Source organism: Rattus norvegicus, chromosome 3 (genome assembly GCF_036323735.1).
Source record: "Rattus norvegicus strain BN/NHsdMcwi chromosome 3, GRCr8, whole genome shotgun sequence".
NCBI lineage: Eukaryota > Metazoa > Chordata > Mammalia > Rodentia > Muridae > Rattus > Rattus norvegicus.
This window is the reverse complement of record NC_086021.1, coordinates 169,186,244-169,207,966: the sequence shown is the minus strand read 5'-3', so window position 1 is coordinate 169,207,966 and position 21,723 is coordinate 169,186,244. Positions and strand designations below refer to the sequence as shown.

The window sequence follows — 21,723 nt, the reverse complement described above, 5'->3', positions numbered from 1 at the left end:
GAGTCCGAGTACACGCCCTCTCCTTGTACATCCAGCTGAGCAAATTCTTATAATTTAATCATGACTTTTAATGTTTGAAATGGTGCCTTTTACATTTTACTGAAGCGCCGTTGCTGGCTGCTCTGTATTGTACTCCCTGTTTATATTGCAATGCAAATTATTCCTGGTGGAGAGTTTACAAACTGCACTTCCATTATTAATAGGGTTATGATTTTCCCCCCATTCCGCTCTTATCTCTGTTGCTTGCGTGATGCATAATTCATGCTTACTACCCTTTGCTGGTCTCAGTGGCAGGGCACAGCAGCCTCCCTCTCTCTCTCTCTTCCTGATGACAGTAATTGGTATTCAGTGAGAGTAAAGTGACCATGTCCCTAGCTTCTGCCTCTCTCTAAAGGCGGTCCCTGGACAGGCTCACACTCGGGGATAATAGAAGCTCGAGGCCATTTACTGCCAAGGCTTGAGTCCCAGTTTGAATTCAGCTCTGGGCCCCAGACAGACATACGTGGGGCTTTCCAGGGTCCTCAAACTATTGGCTAGCCAGGAGGAAATAGTATTTCTGTTGGGATAGGATAAAGGACAACTGGGGGGCTTGAAATAGCACCTCAGCCTGTATCAGGTATGTGGAGTCTGGATACTCATTCACCTCTTACCATCAGATATATAACACTTCACCAACCACCTTGAAGGTCATGAGCTTTTCCCACCAACACAGAATCTCCTGGGGAACTCCCAGATGGGATCTGGCAGCCCTTATCTTGAAATGTGCTACTATGTAGATGCTTAAATGTGGGACTAAAGCCTGGGAAGTCTCTACTTTCGGAAGCTCTGTATGTGTGTTGTGGTGGGAGTGGGGACCATAATGTCCTTCTCAGTCTTGGAAGAAAGTGGCACAGGAAATAGAGGTCCCAACACAGGACCGATCTGTCCTTACGACAGGAGCAATTGATGCCCAGGGTACTGACCATATGAACTGTTGTGTCAGGACATCCCAGCTTAGGAGATAAGCTCAGGACAACTATCACTATCAAAGTGGAAATGAAATACTCTTTGATCTAATTTTTGTGAATCTTGGGAGCCATTTTTCCGGAGGAGGGCATCCCACGGAGAGCTGTACTGGCTTGTGTAATGCTCTTTTTCATCTCCTTGTCGTCTTTGCACTGGCCACTGGCTGCCACCAGCCTTGTCACCAGTCTCAGATAATCTAATGGCATTGTTCTCAAGAGGCAGCCTCTTCAAGGAGCCATATTTCCCCAACCAAGGCTGGCCCCTCCAGCCAGTATTATATTCCCATATAGACAGAACACGTCTGATATTCTCTTTTGTCAGATCTGGGCTGCCTGGGGTGGGTTCAGAGGGTACCAGAGGCAGATGCAAAGTATCAAAGTGTCACTCACAGAAGGGGACTTGCTGAGAAGCAACTGTTAGGGGGTCTCACAGACACTCACTTTTCTTTAGGGGCAGACTTGGAGGTATGAAGTCCCTAGTTAGTTGTTAGGTGTTCATAACTACGTTTACTGTTCAGCGCCATGTGCAGGAGTTGGTGGGACAGCTCACTGAGTAGGGCCACAGCAGAAACCCTGAGGTCTTGGTGGATCTGAGTATGCCCACGGAACCTGCCTGATTCCCTGAGGTTGGAATGGCCCAGAGAGGTCATTTTTGAAGGCCACAGCTGACCACTCTTGGTACACTTCCTTGCCACATCCCTGACAGGAACTTACAATATTTCTGCTTAACAGAGGCCCCCCCTTTTCTCTCTCTTCCAGAAGATTCTTTTCCTCATCCTGGTTCAGAGCTTCTTACTGCATCAACTTCCCATCTCTCTTTTTGCTCACCACGCAGGGGCACCGAGTTATTCAAGCACATTTACAGTGAGACGCACACAAGCAAAGGAAGATGAGCCTCCATTCTCCTGAGGAATGTACTTAGCAACTCAACTCCTCCATCATATACAAAGGCACATGAAGTCTCCAACTCACACAGGGGACATACACACAGACACGAATGTGTATGCACACGCAGATATACAGAGAAATATGCAAACATCCACAGATACCAGGGACACACACAGACAGACACGCAGATACACAGACATTCGGACAGGCAGACAGACACACAGACACAGGCCATGCTCACTTACAGCAGGCTTCTTCCCCACGCTCCAGATGTGTGTAAAGGATAGGTAACAGCTGACAACTTCTGACCCCACTCAAGGGCCCTGGGTTGCCCACTGAATCATGAAGTGCTTTCCTGCTTAAGTTTGTTTTCTTCTGGCCAAAGGGAGCTACTATTTCCAAGAAACAGAGCCAGTGGATTCTGCTGAGCCCACATTGTGGTTGGGGACACACATTTTGGCATCATTCTGTCCTCCCACGGATCTTTGTTTACATAGCTCCTGTTTCTCTGGACTTCAAGACCTTGGGAAGAACTACCACTGTACCCTACCACAGTGACCTGTGCAGAACGCAGCTGCGACAGACGAGGCCTCATGTGTGGGATTTTACTATTCACGTGTTCTTGCTGCCTTTTTTTGAAGGGGTTCACCAACACAATCCAGGTCTCTCTGTCAAGCTTCCTTTGAGCAATGGCTTTGTGCTCTGGACTCTCTTTCCGTGAATTGACCCCTTGAGGAGGCCTGCTGGCTTTCCACCACCCCAAAACAACACTGCTACCCAGAAGAACATTGTGTGTATTTACTGCATGAACTACTTAACCTGACATACAGACTCTTTGAGCTGGGTGATATTGCTTTTCTCTGTTTACAGATGTGGCCACTGAAGCTCAAAGGAGCAACAACTTCCAACCACAACAAACACCCAAACAAGTTGAATCCAGGTCTTGGCTGGCCCCGTACCACATAGTTGTAAAACCTCCTCTATATTGCTGGGAGGTTTTGAACTTCTGGGCCTCAGGAGTCCTTGATCTTCGGAACCATAGAGCTTATGACTTATGCCATGGTTCCTTTAAGGTTAATGGAAAGAGCTCTGGGCTCATGGAAAACAAACTCCATAATCTGGGTTACTGGGTCATTCCTTCTCCAGCTGGTTCCACTAGCTTTTGAGTTTTCCCTATTGTCTGGCCAACGCTGGCTCATCTCCACTCAAAGCTGCCTAGGAGCCTAAGCTTGAGCTCCTCAGAGTAGTACAAATATACCTGAATGAGAGCCAACTATGTGTGCCTGTTACTATGCCCACCACAGAAATTTCATTCTTCAGAACCCCAAGCCCTGTGATGATTGAGATTCATTCATGCACGCATTTATTTAATATGTTTACTGGACACCTATGTCATTGGTCCTATGTTGAACTAGAAATAGTGAATGAACTCCAGGGGCTTAAAATCTAGTGAAGGGGACAAACACAACATCAAACAGCCATCTATAGGATGAAGGTTAAACGAAGCCGGGGTGCTGAGAGAAGAGACACATTTACCATTGCATCTGAAACTGTCCGGGTGCAAAGAGCAAGAGAACCTAATTGCCTTACAATATAGACTCATAGATACTAAATATTAGACTTCATCAAGTCTGGGGGAGGGATGTCCGAGGATGAAGACACTTAATCATCTACCCAAGTAATTCTGGGACTGAGCCGTCTGGAAAGCAGTCTGTAGAAAGAGGTCAGAGAAAATGTTGCAAGGAAAAAAGAAGTCATTATGTTAAAGAATTTTAAGGATTTGTCAGCAAGCAAGAGGATTTAAAGGCCTTTAAAAGCTATAATTTAAAATTGTTGGTTATGGAAATGATCAAATATCAAACAAACAAACAAACAAACAACATCAACAACAACAACAAAACTGAAAATGAGTTACCCAGGCATCCAGTTTTGTGTGCCTTTTGTCAGAAAGTTTTCTGTTAACACCCACTATATGTTCTAAATTACCAGCATGTGAAGTGTTCTGTTCCTGTCTATACAGTCCATCCATAACTCCATGGTATTTACAGCGAGACTCATGGGCAGCACCATTGCTGTGGCCTCCTCCAAGGCTAGGATGAAATCTGTGATTCTCCCCCAGGTAACCTAAATCATGTCCATTTTGTCCTCTCTGGTTTCAAAGGCTTCTCCCTCCTGCTATGAATATTTTAAAGCTAATATAGATCTTCACACTTCATTTTGTAAGTGAGTTTTCTTGCGTGACGTAGACACGTACGCACACACCCTAAGTGTATGACCGCTGGTGGATCTCCTCCAACAGAACACGGTTTTGGCACTGGCACCCTGAATCGAGGCAAAGAACACGGCCGTACTTCCAAACACCCCATGCTTCCTCAGTCCTTACCATCTCTTTCCAACACTCAGTCATGAGAACAAGGGGCAGAACCGAGGCTAAGTTTGAAATCCCATATTTGGGTTCCATTTCTTCCCTAAGGCCTTTGCCCAACACTTGCTTTTGGTGGGTGCTCCCAGCAGGTCACTCTAGCCGGGGTTTTGTTTGGCAAGATCCCAGGTACCAGGCTTGTGCTTGGTGACAGCCAGACTATGGGTGCCAGGAGACCGATGGTCCTGAGCATTCCCGAGAGACTCCTATAGCCTTTTCATATTTTGCTCTCAGTTCTCAGGACAAGGTTCCTTCACTAATTCCTTGTGCAAACACATTCCTGGAAGTCGTACTCTGCAGACTCCACTGAACTTGAGGTCGGCTGCCAAGGCCTCTCTTCTCCTCCCTCTTTCTACTCTGACCTGAATCATAGTCATAGATCTTGGTGGGGAGGACCTTTCAATATTCTTTGAGGCTGAATTTTTCTTGAACTGTTAGCAGCAACCACCGCTGCTAACCCTTTTGCCCCGAGGCCTCTCAAAACTTTTTAACGTATTATTTTGTATTATGTGTGGCTTCTTTTAATTTCACAAAGAACACGGTTTTACAGAAAATATGCGAACCTTACAGTCCCGTACTCAGTAAAAACCGAAAGCCTCTCTTATCGGTTGAGGCTCTCCCTCCCACTGTAAGGGTGGGTGGAACCACCCCGAGCAGAATAGATGAGGGTATCAGATTCCTCTCTTTATTACTCTCTGGATTTTTGCCAAAATTGGGATCGTATTATCCTATTTTACAACTTTATCTTGGCTTTAACAACACCGCGCACACATCTTAACAAATCAGCCCCTGCAACTCTACATCACTGTAGCAGCTTCAAAGGACTGTTGTAACGTGCTGTGAATGACTTAGCTGTGCTGGTTCTGACATTGGGTAGGGATGGGGGGTTGGGGGATGGGGCATAGACAGGGTGCATGGCATTTAAATTATCTCCTAGTATTGCTATGATAGATAAATTCGCAGTAAACATGCTTTTGTTTTTGTTTTTTTGTTTTCTTTTTAGAGACAAGGTCTCCTGTGTCTTGGCTATTCTGGAACCCTCTATGGAGTTAGACGATGGCCTTGAACTTCTAATCTTTCCTCCGCCTTCCCAATGCTAATATTACACCTGAGGGACGCCGCGGTTTGGGAGCTGGGATGATTTGTGTATATATTTGTCCAGATACTTAGATGGGAATGAATACTGGAGGTTGTCTGACTAGAGGCAAAGAGCGTCGGCCTCTTTAATGCTGGTGTGTCTTTAATGCTTACAGTTTGGCCTTCCCTAATCTAAGCATTGGCCACTATTAATCTTCAAAAAACTATTCCACAAGCTGAAAAGAACATCCCATTTTATTGCCCTGCACATGGGGATGTCTTAGCATCTCTGTGTGCTTTCCTTGTAAATGTGAACTGGCTCTCTTAGACAAAGTCAAGGATTGATGAAGTTGTGGTCCTGGTGCTAAACAATGTCCCCTTCTGCATCTGACTATCTACATGTTGGAAGTTATGGCTCTGTTCCTATGACCCCAACCAAGTGGGCAGTTGGACTTTCTCCTCTCCCCTTGCCAATGGCTTGACCCAGGTTGCTCCCACTGAACTCCACCTTGAGATCCCAGAACTGATGAGCAAAGTCTATCTAGAGCCATCAATTTAGCTGCATGCCCCCTTTGGGAAGCACTGGTTTTGGAGGCTCATTAGTTAATCTCTTCCTCTAAAGAGCTTGCAGTCAAGCTTGGGGAGAAGACTTTGTCCACGAAATGGAGAGCTTCTAACTCCATAGCTGCACAGAGACATTACCCATAAATGCTTGTGCATGAGTGATGTGGTTTGGGCTCGTGGGCAACTGCATGGAGACAGGCATTTCACAGCTCACTCAGTGTTCTCTCCAGGCTGGTCCCAGTTTGATGTTTCCCACTTCTGAGACATCTACAACTTAATGTGATTAAGAGAAGACCATAACCTCAGCTTAGACCTACTAAGGCTTACATTGGTGCCTAGCACTACCTATTTGGTACACTTGGCTTAAGTCAAGTGACAAATTTTTTTATCATCACTCAGGACCCATGTCTGTATTTTTAAAAATGGAGCAGTCTCTACCTTGCCTTCAAGCTTCCATTCTTGGACCCTAAAATTCACTTCCCTATAGCAGTTGTGTGACAAAAGATAGAAATTATAATGTATCATGCCTCTCGTGTGCTCAGTCCTTCAATGGCTTCCCATTTCAATGAGAAAAAGAACTCAAACCTCTTGCCCAATAGGCTCTGTTTGATCTGGCCTCCGATAACCTTCCTAACTCCTCTGAGGCTGGTCCCCATAGCTTGCTGTTTTCACTTCCCCAAGTAAGCCAGGGTCCTTCCCTGTCCTTAGACTCTTCTTCCTTGTGCCTAAAGCCCTCTTCCACGTGTTTGGCTCCTGTGTGGGAGCACTCTTCTGTCTTCAGATCTCAGCAAAACATTTCAAGACCACATTGGAAGGGGATCCCAGTACCTCTCAATCTTAGCTTCATGCTTTCTTTCATATTGTTTTGTTTTCAAGGTTACTAACGTCTAGCATGTACTCAGTGAAGGATTTTAAGTATACTAAATATAGATGTTTGGCTCAGTGGTTTTTACACACACATATGCACCCTTCCAACAACTCACCAGATCTTTCATGACATTCGTATGTTTATTTTTACTTGTCTGACTTACAAAGATAGGAGGCATGATACCACTGACACACTAAACAGGGCCTGACTCCTGGCTGGGGGATACATTCCCACAAACTCATCTTCACAGCTTAAAAAAGTTTTTAGAATGCAGGCTCTGAATGAAGCATAAATTACTCCTCCAGGACTTGCTCTTATGGACGCCCTTTACATGTGTGTGACAGTAAGTGTGCAGCCTTGCAATCCCAAACTGGTTTTAGCAGGACAGTTTTAGAAACATCCCAGTGGTTACTCTGTGGAGGTCTAGCCAAAGATGTACATTTAGCCTATGTGGAAAGATACTCTGGAAGCTATTATAAACATTCACAATCTTAGGGCAAAATTCTTAAGCTACATCAGACAGAAAAAGATACAAAATGATGTATAAGAGCATAATTCTTACCCGTATAAGAGAAGCCCGGGTTTATTTAGTGCTACAGTCCTATATGTGGACCCCTTAGAAGGAAACCCAAAGTTACTGCTCTCAGGGTGTTCTGAAGGCAAGAGGGGGACGCTCAACTTTATTTTCAGTTGAATATATGTCACATGTTATCAAAAATAAATAATTAAATACAATAGCCTCTTTAGGCTCTAGAGGGAGTATGTACAAAGGGTACAGGTTCCAACAGGCCAGTCCAGGGCTGTGTAGGTAGCTTGGTCTGACTTGGGCTTCAAAGGCATTGAGGGAACTGGCTGGCTTGGAATGTTTTCTTTTCATGGTTCTTTATGAAACTTTGGAGAGAGCACCTGTCCACTCCTGCAGCAGAAACCAATGGGTACTCTGTGGTTGGTTCAGGAACATACAGGCTCAAACTACCAAAGGACCTGTTCTGTGGGGCGATATATTCCTTCCAATTTAACTCACCTCTTTTTTCACATAGAGAGAAAAATGCCTTTTCTAGATCCTGTGGCGGTGGCGGCTTCTTCTTCTTCTTCTTCTTCTTCTTCTTCTTCTTCTTCTTCTTCTTCTTCTTCTTCTTCTTCTTCTTCTTCTTCTTCTCCTTCTCCTTCTCCTTCTCCTTCTCCTTCTCCTTCTCCTTCTCCTTCTCCTTCTCCTTCTCCTTCTCCTTCTCCTTCTCCTTCTCCTTCTCCTCCTCCTCCTCCTCCTCCTCCTCCTCCTCCTCCTCCTTCTCCTCCTTCTCCTCCTTCTCCTCCTTCTCCTCCTTCTCCTCCTCTTCCCCCTCCTCCCTCTTCTCCTCTCCCTCCTCCCCTCCTCCCTCCTCCTTCTCCTCCCCTTTCCTTTTCCCTTCCCCTCCCCCTCCCCCCTCCTAATAGAGAGGTCCAAGCTGTAGGATAAAACCTGCTCCAACAAGCAATCCGCTGTCCCTTTCCTCAGGCTTCAGTGATCTTATTGAGGATCACAGGCTTGGAAACGAGCCAGAGAAGGGCTTGAGTCATCCGTTCACCACCCCTCGGTTTTGCTTCCTCTGACAACTCAAGCGACTGCATTGTGTCTTAAGTTTCTGAGCCGGTAAGGTGGCATCAGCAAACCTCCGTTTCCTGAGGTCCTGAGGTCCTGAGGAACAAGTGGCAGTGGCTGTCCACCTTGTGAAAAGCAAAGGGCCGTACAGACGAGGTCACACATGTGCTCTCCATGGCTGTCACGGCAAATGAGCACAGACTTGGCTTACAATAGTAGCAATTTGCTCTCTCATGGTTCTGGAGCACAGCAGTGCGGAACCAGGTTTTGAGCAGAGCAATATACATGGATGGCTCCAGAAGAGGGCCCATTAGTGCTCCTTGTAGGCTCAAGGGACTATCTATGACTGTCTATATTTCTCACGAGCTGTATCACTCCAGTCTGCCTATTTGCACATAGCCTTTATTTTTACTGAGTCTCTCCTCTGCAGTTCTATTGTGATGTTAGACTCAAGTGGATAATTTTTGATGGTTTCATCTCAATATACTGGACTTTATCCCAACTGCAAAAACAGAGACTTTCCCCAAATAAGATCTTATACTTCTTAGGGGCTGCGGCAGGGTGTGAACCTACCTTTCTGTGGGTACCATTCAGCTACAAATCCTAGACCAAGCAAAGGCTGTAATCTCAGGAACCCCCAGGTATGTGCCTGTGCTATGGGAGTTCACGAGAGGCTCTGGGTCATGGTCCTTTGCTTCTGAGCAACATGGCACAGTCCTACTTTCTCTCCCTGGGAGACTGCTGCCCTCCTCTGTCTTTCTTTCCTGAGCCCTCTTTGCTCTTTCTCTAACTTCCAATCAAACTAACACCAATCTTGTTTCACAGTCCTGGGAGGTTGGTCAGCCCAGAGACAAGGCCCTGTAAGGACAAACCTTTTTTATTTAAAGCTTCATGTACATTTTGCAAGCCAAATAAGGATTGCATCTTAGTTCTCAGTGTTTTTGTCAATGTTGTCTTCTGGTTTTCACTTGATATTATAAGAAGTCACCATGAGAGGAAGTGGACACAGGGAAGCAAGTCTTTGTGCTATTTTTGCAAATTCCAATGAGTCTGCAATCTTTTCACGTTAAAAAAAAAAAACCAAAAAAACCAAAAAAGGTACCTCCTGCCCCACGAAAACTTTAAATTCATTCAATATAACAAACAAGCAAAACAAAATATTCCTGTAGATCTTTCTAGATTGGAGGGTAGAAGGAAGCAAATCTTCAACTCCCTCATTTGGATGTTTGCTGCATCACCACTTCAGGATGACACCCCTACCCCCACCCCCACTCCCATTCCCAGGGGCTGTCGGGAAGGGACCTTACTCTGGTCTAGCTCCATCCTCACTTCAGGTTTCCTGGGATGCTATCTTGGGTAGCCTCCCTGAAGAAGGGAGTTCTGCCAGGCCCGCCCCAAGCCTCCCCAGGCCAGGGTTGGTCTGCAGACACATGGCTGGGCTGGGCCAGCACTCCTGGCCCCAGGGCCCAGGCTGAACCTGTTGCTGCCATATGCACACAGCTTTGGCTCCTGTTAAACTTCTCTCCTGTACTTTCCTGGTAGGCACATGGCCTCAGTAACCCCACCTTGAGTCAGAGGGATGCGCTGAGCTCCCAGGAGGTGCTGCTCTGGCTCAGGGCCAGCTCTCCCTACCCTGGCTTTGATTGTCATCTATGCTGTGTCCTCCTCCTCTTCTTCCCTGGGGCAGGGTGTCAGCTTCTCTCCCCTGCAGACTCCAGCTGCCACTAGTCTGGGCAAGTTGGAAGTACCCTCCCTGGGCCACTTGTCTGGTCTTTTCTCTTATTCCTTCTTACCCATGTGGAGGCTATGGGGCGAGTTTCTATTTAGTGTGGCTTAGTAGTTTAGTGTCCTAAGCTTATAAACTTAAAGGTCATGTTTGGACTTTTAGGGGCTGCCCTGGGAACGAACGGAGACTGCACACAGAATGTATGGATGTCTTTTAGGCAGAGGGTAATCCTAAGAAGGACAGGGCTCAGAGGACAAAGGGATGTTGTAGCATACGTTTTGTAATATACATTATTATTATTTTTTCTTTCTGGCATCAAATTGATAGCTATACTCTTTCACATCCTTACCTCAGTTTCCTCCTGTGTAAAAGCAATTAAATGATTGCCTCATCCCATATATCACAATTGCTTGGCACTGTGCTAAGAAGCATAAACGAAAAAGTTCTTGGCACAAGCCAGTAGGAGCCCAGTAGAGATTAGCTGTTACTGTCATTACCTGCCCTGAGCATGGATGAACTCACATTTTGCTCACAGCAGCCGTGGGACATGGGAGTGTCTGAAGGGAAAAGGGGACTGGGAAAAGAAAGGTGTTTGCTCTGTCAAAAAAATCCCTTCATGACTGCATCTGGAAAGTCTTTTTTGTTCTGTCTTCTGAAGTGTGGAGAGAAGCACCGAGCTTGTGTGTGGTGAGGGCACTGGAAGAAAATTCCAGAAGGAATTGGCTGTGAGGGAAGGGTTGTGCCCATGTGTCCAGGTGGGGCCTCTGCAGTCATCCGTCAGAACTTGCCTCACAGGATACCCACTCTGGGAGTCTCGTCCCCAGCTCCTCGTGTAAGGGTTGCGTTTTGTCTTTCAGCCCCCTGTATACCTTTATGGCCCATGGTAACAGCACCGCAGCATCCTTATGCAGAAGTAAGGCCTTGTTATAATGCATGAGTTTTCTCCCTTTGCTCAGCTTGGTGACTGATGTATCAGACTGTGACTCTATCGTCTTCTCTCTGTCCCCAGGACCACCCTTTGGGAATCTCACCATCCTTCCCTCTAAATTGTTTCATTGCTCTGACTCAACCATTTTTATTCACCAATTTCATCTCCCCCCCACAGCCATTATTTGGCCCAGAAGATGGGGGGTGGGGGGAGAGCTTATCAAGTCAATTCTATGCTTAAAAATCTTTTAATGTTTCTTGAGGAATGCTTTTAGAGTACGTAACTTCATATCATTCAAACCTTTAAAAACCATGCAAACACGCAGCTCCATGATATGCAGATTGCAAAATTGGGAGGCAGGTGTCATAGCGACTGTTGCTACTACCAGTGTTGCATGATTATTTATCTGAGTGGTATGGAGATTAATAACCCACGCCAACATCAAAAAGTGAAATAGTAAGTGGATAGGCCCAAGTTACGGAGCAAATCTAATAATCAATTGTAGAATCTAGGTAGGGATATACTGGGAATTATTGTGCAACTCTCTCAGCTTTTATTTATTTATTTTTGGCGGGAGAAATTTCATTTCAGACTCCTGGGAAAAGTTTTTCTCACAGCTCCCATTACCTCAGAGTTAAACCCAAAGTTGTTGCCTTGGTCTGCCAGCCCTGTCTGAATGCCCTGTTCTTTGTAATGGCTGTATCCCAAGCCAATTCTATCACTTCTTCACTCATATACTGGCCATCAGGCTGGTCTTTCAGTTTTTAATATAATAGCCCCCTCTGGCTTGGGATAAGTAATAGATCTTATCAGAATTTAACACAGCCCATTGTGTAATAATATGAACAATATGAAATGTCTTTTCTGTACGTGAGGTAACCAGTGGCATTTTATATGGCCCTAATACATAATTGTTTAGGGTCACTCATGCTTAAAGCTCTAAGCCCAGACTTTTTAGAGGGTGGGCTATTACCCCATTGCTGGTTTTGAATGAACTGAGGATATGCGCCATCTCTGTTCATATACTATAGACAAGTAGGAATGATTAAGGGAGAAGGAACAGAGAGAGGACATCTTTTTCAGTGACATGCACTATATTCCAGAGGGGTGCTATGGATTTTCTTGTGAAAATTAAATTGATTTATTGACAGACTGTCATATTGATTTAAGGTAGCTTTTTATTATAAAGTAAAATAAAGGATTCTGATAAAAATCTAGATATTACAAAGAAGCATATGGTCCTCTTCAGGTCTATAAGCAGTGGATCTATGCTTCAATTTTAGTTCTCATAAACCTGGCCAGAATGGGTAATGGACGATCACCGGAGTTCAGGCATCCCCTAGAACATCTACTTCCAAGAGGTAGAGAGGAGGCTTTGACTCTACGGTGGGCTGCTTTTAATGGACAAGGCATTGCCTCTCTGATTCCTGCTTTCCCCATGGACAAATCTTGGAAAGCACATGAAGTTATGCAGGTCAAGAGCCAAGTAAGTCAGACATTCTTTATTGCCTTGGATCTCTTTTCCATCCACAGTGGTTAAGGACAGGAAAGAAAGCAGCTTCGGCCTTTGGTATGTTGGGGAGACATGGGCTGGAGACTTAGCATCACGTGCTGACCTTTGCTTCTTCTTATGTATCCTGATGTTTCAATTGCTGTCTGAGACAATGAAAGGGGGTGGGGTGGGCTCGCAGGCTTATTTCTAGTGAGTGGGCAATGTCACAGACCATTTTATTTCTAGTAAGTGGGCAATATCATGGGTTACATGGTGTGGTCTAAATGGCTTGCATCAAGAAAAGAGAGCAGTGGGGCTCTTGGTAGACCAGAGTCTTAAAGACTGATCAGTTCCATGGTGTCCCTTTGGTAGAGTCTGAGCTCTTTATTGTTAAGGTACACACTCACTCAAATCCCAATAGCAAATGCAAGCTTTCTCCCAAACAAAGGCCCTGACAGATGGGGGTTCAAAACATGAAGAAATAAGTAGAAATTCTTTGGTGACACAGATGCTTAGATTCATTGGTCTCTAACTGGTGTAGGCTTCTCCAGGGAGCATACTTTAGCCACTGGATACATGATTGTGTGCTCAATCTAAAATTGGAACCTTTTGTTTGAAACACAAGCATCCTCATCAATTGACTAGATGAACAAATTCAAACAAAGCCCCCAAAAGTATTGCATACATTTCTCAATCTCTCTATTGAAAACAACAGCTTTGTTGGGGACATGAGGAATGGACATTTTAAAACAAAGTACTGAAGATTAGTCATTGTCTATCATACCCCGAAACCACCCTGAAAAAAGGTCCATTGTGAAGGTATTAGATGTGTGCCTTTGAATCTCCTTGCTAATCAATCTACCCAGGTGATTCAGGTAAAAAAATAGTTCAGCGACCACAGGTGAGGTCCACAGGTGACTGGTTGTAAGGACTTTCACGTTCTAAGCTCAGAACCTATAAAAATGTTAGAAAAGGGGAAGAAACGTTGTAGGTGCAAAGGTTTGTTAATTGACTGAGATGAGAATTTTATCCCAGGTTAGCCCACTGTGCGATGGTCAGAGCAATGGGAAATAGAGAGGCTCTCTTGGTTGTGGCTGGAAAGAGAAATAAAGGTAGGCAGGCTGCAGTGAAGATAGGCAGATGCTGTGTGACTGGCTATGGAGTCAGAGGAAGTACGAAGTTCTGAACCAAGATGTGACAGATAAGAACCAGGAAAAGGGGAGAGAACAGATTTTCTTTATTATATTACTATGAAGCTTCCGGGAAGGAAAACAGTCCTGCTTGTTCCTCCATTTCAGTTCAGGGCCACCCACACTAGGCTTGAACCAAATGATTGCAGTATTAATTAGTGTATTTGAACTAACTCTGACCACAAAGGAACACTAACCCTGGGGTTCTCCCACCTGATCATTTCTCCTCCTCTTCCTCCTCTTCCTCATCTTCCTCCTCCTCCTCATCTTCCTCCTCCTCTTCCTCCTCCTCCTCCTCATCTTCCTCCTCCTCTTCCTCTTCCTCCTCCTCCTCCTTATCTTCCTCCTCCTCCTCATCTTCCTCCTTATCTTCCTCCTCCTCATCCTCCTCCTCTTTCTGCCTCCTTTTTTTTTTTGGCAATTCTCTAAGTCCCAAAGAGTACTCCTGTCCAGTGAATGACCCATTCTCACAGATGTTGGGCCAACAGTATTTACCTGGGGTAGCTTTATGGCTAATACGGGTACACAGGGCGTTCTCTCATTGTGGCTGCCTTCTCTCACTGACTGTTTGGCACAAACATGTGAGCTCATTGTTTTCCCCTCCAATCACCAAGCCAGTAAGGAATGGGTGGGGATGCTAGCTCCTGGCTACACTTCAGAATGCAGCAGAAAAGTCTACAGTCATTCCTCATTGACTGGAGTCATAATTAACGGGGGAATTAAAGAGTGGGGATTCAAGGATGAGTAAGACATGGGAGCCGAATGCATACCTTCCTGTAGATGTCTGCTGAGACACCTCCCTATTCTTTCTGTGGAACAAACTAAATCCGTTCCCTTGGTTAAAAAAGCCCAGGCTGGATAAGGCAAAGAGAGATCTCGACAAGACAGCTTGGTTTATGGGGACACATGACAAGTGCTAAATATTTAGCGGTCAATTATCTCTTGCCTCAAAGTGGATATGGGAAGCAACATTTATTATCTGATGTCATCATCCTAAGCACTGCAATGGGAACCCTCCTTTTTCTCATAGAGGTGAGACTTAATAAATCTTAGGCAACTGGCTTCATTGTCATGAGTTTGATCAGAACGAGAGGTAGCTTTGGAACTTGTCTTTGGGCTCTGACATGGTAGCATTGCTTCCCCCTTGTGTTTTGCTGAAGGCAAAAATATTACCAGTGCCCTTTATGAGATGCCTTGAGATGAATACATAATGGATCGCTACTGTACAGTCTGATTCCTAGACTACGCCCAGATAAATGTTGCATCATCCTCAGTAGCAATTAGCTTCAGTGAAAGGTTGTCCAGATTAATAACAATATCATCACCTGCTATTTATAGATGGCTGTCCTCCAAAGAGGCCAAAGTGCTCTGTAGATAAACATTGTTGAATGCAGTCTAATGATACTGTACACCGGGTCTGTGCCCGTGGTTGTATTTCACAAAGGAGGATAGATTTTGACAGCCATCACACGAAGGGTTGATTCCCCTACGGGTGGTACTAGCCTATTGAGAATTGGTTCCTTATGGTAATCTGTCCTCACGTATTCAAATTTCTAGGGTTGTCTGCCGTTACTCAGACATGAGGATGAGACGGTTTGCATCGCGGATAATTTTCAAGATTTATATAGACTCGATATTGATTTTTCTTGGTAATCAGTTCTTACTGCTGCCTCCTGCTCTTTGTTTTGCTTATCCTCATCTCTTACTCCCACTGCTAGCACCACCACTCCTGCTACAGCAGCCATCATTGACTTCTACAACTGCCACCACCACCACCACCACCATTGCCACTGTCAAAACAGCCACTACTACAACCACCACCACCATAATTACCACCAGAAACACTGCCACATAATCACCACTACTACCACAACAACTACCACCACCACTACTATAACCAATGCCACTCCTACAACTGCCACCTCCACCACCACCACCGCCGCCACCACCGCAAGTGTCTGCAGCTGTAGCAGCAGCAGCAGCTGTTGCAAAAACTATTTCTTTCATATCAGCTGCATTCCCTGTCTTATGTGAAGCACTGTACAGGTGCTTTCTGACACAATGTCTACCAAGGATGAGTTATTATGGCAAACCCTGTTTGACAGAGTAGAAAATTAAGACCCGTGCTGGGTAAATGATTTATTTCCTCCCACTTATTGACAATCGGAGACAACTGTCTAGGATCATCTGGAAAGACTGAGGCTTTAACGCTGATGAATGTGGATGAGACGCCAGTGAGAAGATGCTTACTGAAATAACAGATTAGCTATCATCCATTAAATGCCGAAATTTTGTATATTGACATTTTAAATCTGTACAATAATCCTATAGGATAGATATTTGTGTCTATATTCAGAAAGCCAAAGAATTTGCCAACTTAACACAGTTCCTTAAAAAGCAGAGTTACACTTGGTCTCTAGCTGCTGGTGTTTCGGGAAAGGCTTGGAGCCTTTGAGGTTAGAAGCATGGTTGATGGAGGCAGATCATTGTGGGCAGACTATTTTGAGGGCCTGCCCCTGGTTCTGGCCTCAGCCCCCTGCTTTCTCTCAACCTCCATGATGGGACTAGCAGATTCACGTTCTTCTCACCACAAAGGCCAGTCCTGCTGCTGTACCTTCTCCACGAGGATAGACTGACAGTTTTGGAATTACAGTCCAGAATAAGTGATTCTTCTCTAGGTTTTCTGTCAGGTGTTTGATCGTTGTGACAAGGAAAACATCTGAAGCAAGTGGTAAAGTGTGTTCTAATTCCTCTCCCTATGTTTTCAATAAGAATGCCAGCATTTAATCTATAAGATCATTAGGATAACGAGGGATTAGATGGAGAATGGTAGAAAGATGGCTGAATGGATGGGAAAAGAACAAATAGAATGTCCCTCCCCTACCCAACAATGATAAAGTAAAATGCATGTGTATCAATGGCCCAAACCTTTAGGCACCCATGTAAATGGACCTGGAGTTGCTTAGGGACTGAAGGAAACTTACACTCTAAAATAGGACATTTTGCAGAACTAAGTATTGCCTTAAGCCACTCAGGTCTAAGCTCCATTGACTTCACGACTGGGGGTGTGAAGGAGAAACTACCCAGTTACACTACGCCGAAGACGAATAGATCAGGAGAGATCTCTGCCTCGAAGATATCATAACAATTTTAAAGCGCGTGAATGTGAAAAGATCAGTAAGACTAAAATGGTGGTGACTACATGAATCTTGGTGCCAGAACGCCAGGGACGTGACGTCACTCACTTAGATGTGGCGTGCTCTAAAGGAACGAGGCAGAGCTAACAAAACCTGGGAACCTGGGCACGAAGGTCACTGTGCACCGGTGGGAGCCATGAAAGTGTGGCACTCAGTGGCCGGAAGGGGAGAGAGCTAGTGATAGAACTGGCTAGTGAAGCCAGTTCTGGGGAACTTGGGAGACATAATTTGCCATACGCTGCCTTCCGCAGCCAGGCGGAGGAGCGTGCCTGAGAACGCACACGAAAGTGCTGGGCACCGCTGCTGCTCTGAAGGTCTATATGCTTCTCAGCCTGGTGTCAGGGCCAGGTGGACTCTTAGGTTTTATTTGCTGCCCTGGAAGTTAGAGACCCTGAAAAGAGTCTGTTTTATTAGATTTTAATCGTGACTCAAGGACAGGAAGCAAGCCATCATTCAGATAAGCATCTTTCACAGGAGTGCCATCTCAGGGCCAGAGTCCAGCCTCCTTCGGTTGAATATCTTTTGGCAGCAGGTCACCAGGGAACTAGCTTACCTGGAGGCCAAGGCCATGGGATTTATGCTGCTCAAAGCAGCTGGGCCTGCCCCTATATCATCTTCCCCACTCAGTGACACGGTGATTGAAATTCCAAAATGGATGAAAAATTCCTTAGGGTTAAAGTGACAAGTTTGAAAATGCCTTTGACAGAATAAATAAATACACAAGAAATGCATAAATAAAAAGCCCCCTCCTTGGCTCTGGACACTGCTCTTGCAGATGTCTGAGCAAGGGAAGGTTTCTACTGGGGACTGCATTCTCTCTCTCTCTCTCTCTCTCTCTCTCTCTCTCTCTCTCTCTCTCTCTCTCGTTTACCATTCTCATCTTGTTAATGACAAGGAGAGCAGCTCTGGGGATACCTATGCATCTAGCATGCATGAGTTCCTAGATCCAAAAAAAAGAAGAAAAAAGAAAAAAAAGAGAAGTAACACCCCATTTCCAGTCATCTATTTCTAAACTACATCACACTTGGGAACTTAAGGGAAGAGCAATCTTCCGTATAATTCTGAATCAGCAATTAAGTCAAAGCTTGGAAGATCATTTTTGTGTCTCCTTCATGCTGTGCACTGAGATGGTTCTTCTGTGGCCAGTGGATTTCATTCACGATGGTTTCCTTACAGGGCTTATATAATGGTGCTGGGAGTTCACTAGGAACTGTCAGTCACGACTCAGACTCAGTTCTCTTCAAAAGGGTTTCTCTGGCTTACTAAACTTCCTCAGAGTAAAGTGGTAAAGTTCCAAGAAGAAGATCATGCTGGGACTGCTGTAGTGTCTTTGGGGCATCCAGAAGCCCTGGACTTGATTTCTGTATCACTCTGTTGGCCCAGCAAACTCCTAAGGATAGCACAGATTCAGAGGGTGAGAGACTGGTTCCCACCTATGAACAGAAAAAGGAGCAAAGACCTTGACATTGTCTTTAATCTCTTACTTCTACTTTGTGCAAAGTGGGAGCGCAAGCTCGATAGCTCGGCTGACAAACAGGGCTGCACATTCAGGACCCCATACAACTTCATCCCACATCCTGAAGCTCTGAGAGTGAGTAGCAGAGTTCTGGCTGGAGCAGTGATTGGGGGGGGGTCCCCCTTGTCATCCTGGGTGGTGGATTCCTGACAGATGGAGTTGTCTTTGACCATCAGAGCTGATATTTCTCAGCCGGGTACCCTTCAGAGTGTTGCTTTAACTAGATCACAACTTTCTCTATCACAAAGTGGACACAATGGTACCTACCTTGATTGCTTTGCAAATAGTGAAGATGCCAGCAGCCTATCTGAAGGAGGGTGATACTTAATAAAACAGACATTCAATAAACTGGAGTTATATACTCGTTTGAGTGTCCAAGCTAATTTTCCGTGACACTTTCAAGAGCTACTAAGTCTGAGGCTGTTAGGACGACTTCTGTCACTGTTATGCTGTTTCTCCTGACCTTTTGCTAACCAGCTTTTAATTTTTACAAGAGCACAATTTAAATTAGAGGCACAAATTAAATATTTTTAAAAAAAATTAGAAAAATGAGAAATCATGTTCTCATGAGAAGCAAAAGTTGAAACTTTGGAATATTTGTTAAGAAATCCAGGAAGTGGCCAATGCAAGAAACCCAGTGCCAGTCTAGGTCTTTCTTCCCAGACCTGACTTTGCATTAAAGGCAAATTGGTCATCACTGGACTTTGTGGGACACCCTGCTCTGTTACATGTGGTGACTGTCCTTATCCTGGGAACAGAGACCAGTTTTTATGTTCTTCCACAGACATGCATGACAAGAAGTGAAAATGTGTAGGGACCTTTACGGCTTAGGGTTGGGGTAGGCACAAACACATTTTGCCCCATTTTGTTGGTCAAATTCAGTCTCTTTAAAGTCAAGGCAAATGGTGTTGACTCAGGGAGGAGTCAAGAACTAGGGCCAATACCATACACCACAGTCTACCATGCTGGAACCTTTTGGTGGGGATGAGGCAATAAGCGGCTGAAATTACATACCTCTCTTATGTTGAGGTTAACATTTTTCACTTAATAAGTGGTGGAAATTTTCAGACCTAGTGTAACTTAGCTTTCTGCACTAAAGCTTTTAAGAGCTCCTCTTCTAGTCTATGAAGTGCAAGTTCCACAAATGCCGAATGAAGCCATTTTAAATGGGTTCCTCTTACCTTCATTTGCTAAGATCATTTGTCCCAGATTGTATGTGTAATTATGATCATAGCTCTGGATTCGTATGCAACCCTGTTAATATTCCTGTGCTATTGGGCCAATGTTAATGGTTCCATATATACTGACACATTTTCCACTTTTAGAAAAGGCATTCTCATTGATGTAGTGGTGAAGGGTAGTAGGAAGCCAAGATCTGCACAGTATGGAGTGTCATTCCTTCCAGGATCTCTAAGCTCACCCCAATCTCCAGGATCTCTAAGCTCACCCCTTTTATATGTAAACCTTTTAATTGATGGCAAACCTAACTCTGAATATTCTGATATATGTGAAAAAGCATGGTTACGTTGATTCCAAGAAGATACACAACTTCATCTTTTCCTTTCGCGTTTTATTTTTATTTTTTTTAAATCTCAATCAAATGTTGGGTATGTTTTATCAAGTTAGTAATGTTCAGTAAGAAAGACCTCTCTCTTCTCTCCAATCCATCCATCCATCCATCCATCCATCCATCCATCCATCCATCCATCCATATTCACAGTATCATTCACATACAGCTTCTTCTTTACTGGAATATAATAGAGTTTGGACACTCAACTAGTTCCCAACATTCCACAATGAAGCCATTTTAAATGGGGGTCTAGATTTCCTTCTGAGTTATTATATGAAGAGAGGCTGGGGGACCCAGGCATGTCCTCGTCATTCTTTGAATCTTTTGTGATGCAATGTAGTAATCTAGGTTTACCTTCTGTTTCCCTTGTTTCATTACTGATGTGCTCATTCTTCTAGCTAAGAATGGCATCTGGAAGCCAAGGACTTTGTGCTATGAGAGTTACTTCTCCTAGGGCCACTAAGCATATATGTACTGTTCTCTCATTCTTTCATCTAAAATACTTCTCCCTGCCCTTGAGTGTTATGAAATTTCTCATTACATGTTCAAAAGTTAATTACCTTTCTGTTACATAAAACAAATAGTATGATGTCTCCTCTAAGTTTGCCATTTGGTTTTGGACTGTATTTTGTTTTCGTTTCAACTAAAGAAGCCTATCCTCTCTTCTTCCCCTCTCCCTTTCTTTCTCGCCGGCCAGCAAGCTTAGCCAAAATAATGAGCTTCAGATTTAGGGAGAAAGAATTGAGGTGGATAACACAAAAGGAAGAAACCCAACCCATCATCCTCTGACCTCTACATACATGTGCATTCATGCATTCATTTGCACATGTGTATGTGCATATACCACAAACCTCCATACACAAAATTAAAAAAAATATAAGTTGAACACATGGGATAGTTCATATGTGTGTGGATTTGCATATATACAACATTTTACTAATCTGAGGATTTTTGAGTAATTTTCAAATTTCGCCACTGTGAATAGCATGACTTTGAATGTGTTGAACCATGTGCAGTGATACACATGTTTGATCATACCTATAAGTAGAATGGCTGGGTTTCAGAGTATATATACATAGCCACTAGTAGAAAACACAATTCATTGTTTTCTAGGGTAGCAATGCTATGCTGTGCCCACTGAGACACGGGACAAAAAAAGTCTTCAGATTTTACCACACCTGTCATACTTTGTATTTTCCTCATCATAAACACTGTTTATCTCCCTAAAGATGCATTGGCACTCATTCTTCTGGGAAATGCCTGTTTGTGTCTTTGCCCCTTTTTAATTAGGTTGCTTATGATTTTATGTTCCAGTATCTACAAATATCATTTTTTTTTAAAATATGGAACGCTTCACAAATTTGTGTGTCATCCTTGCACAGGGGCCATGCTAATCTTCTCTGTATCGTTCCAATTTTAGTATATGTGCTGCCGAAGCGAGCACTACAAATATCATTTTGAGGATTTTTTTTTTGAAGCAGGGTCTTAATGTGTAGCCATGACTTTATTTTGACTTGGGGGAATTACCATGCATATTTGATGAGATAAATTCTATCTTTGTTTTTATGACTTGGAGTCCAGTCTAGCAATGTTGCCCACCCTACACATATTTAAATATTAATCTGTTTTCGTTTCTACTTTGCTGTCTTTGTCATTGGTAGACAAGCTACACTCCTGAGCTGACAGTTTGCTACCTGGGACA

At 44.2% G+C, this 21,723-nt stretch overlaps 1 non-coding gene across 1 annotated transcript; it reads right to left on the bottom strand.

The window, feature by feature from the left end:
* Nucleotides 1-21,358: 21,358 nt before the first annotated feature.
* Nucleotides 21,359-21,465, bottom strand: LOC120102133 (U6 spliceosomal RNA). The gene has a single exon (XR_005503137.1). It is a non-coding gene; the product is annotated as a U6 spliceosomal RNA (small nuclear RNA).
* Between the last annotated feature and the right edge of the window lie 258 nt (nucleotides 21,466-21,723).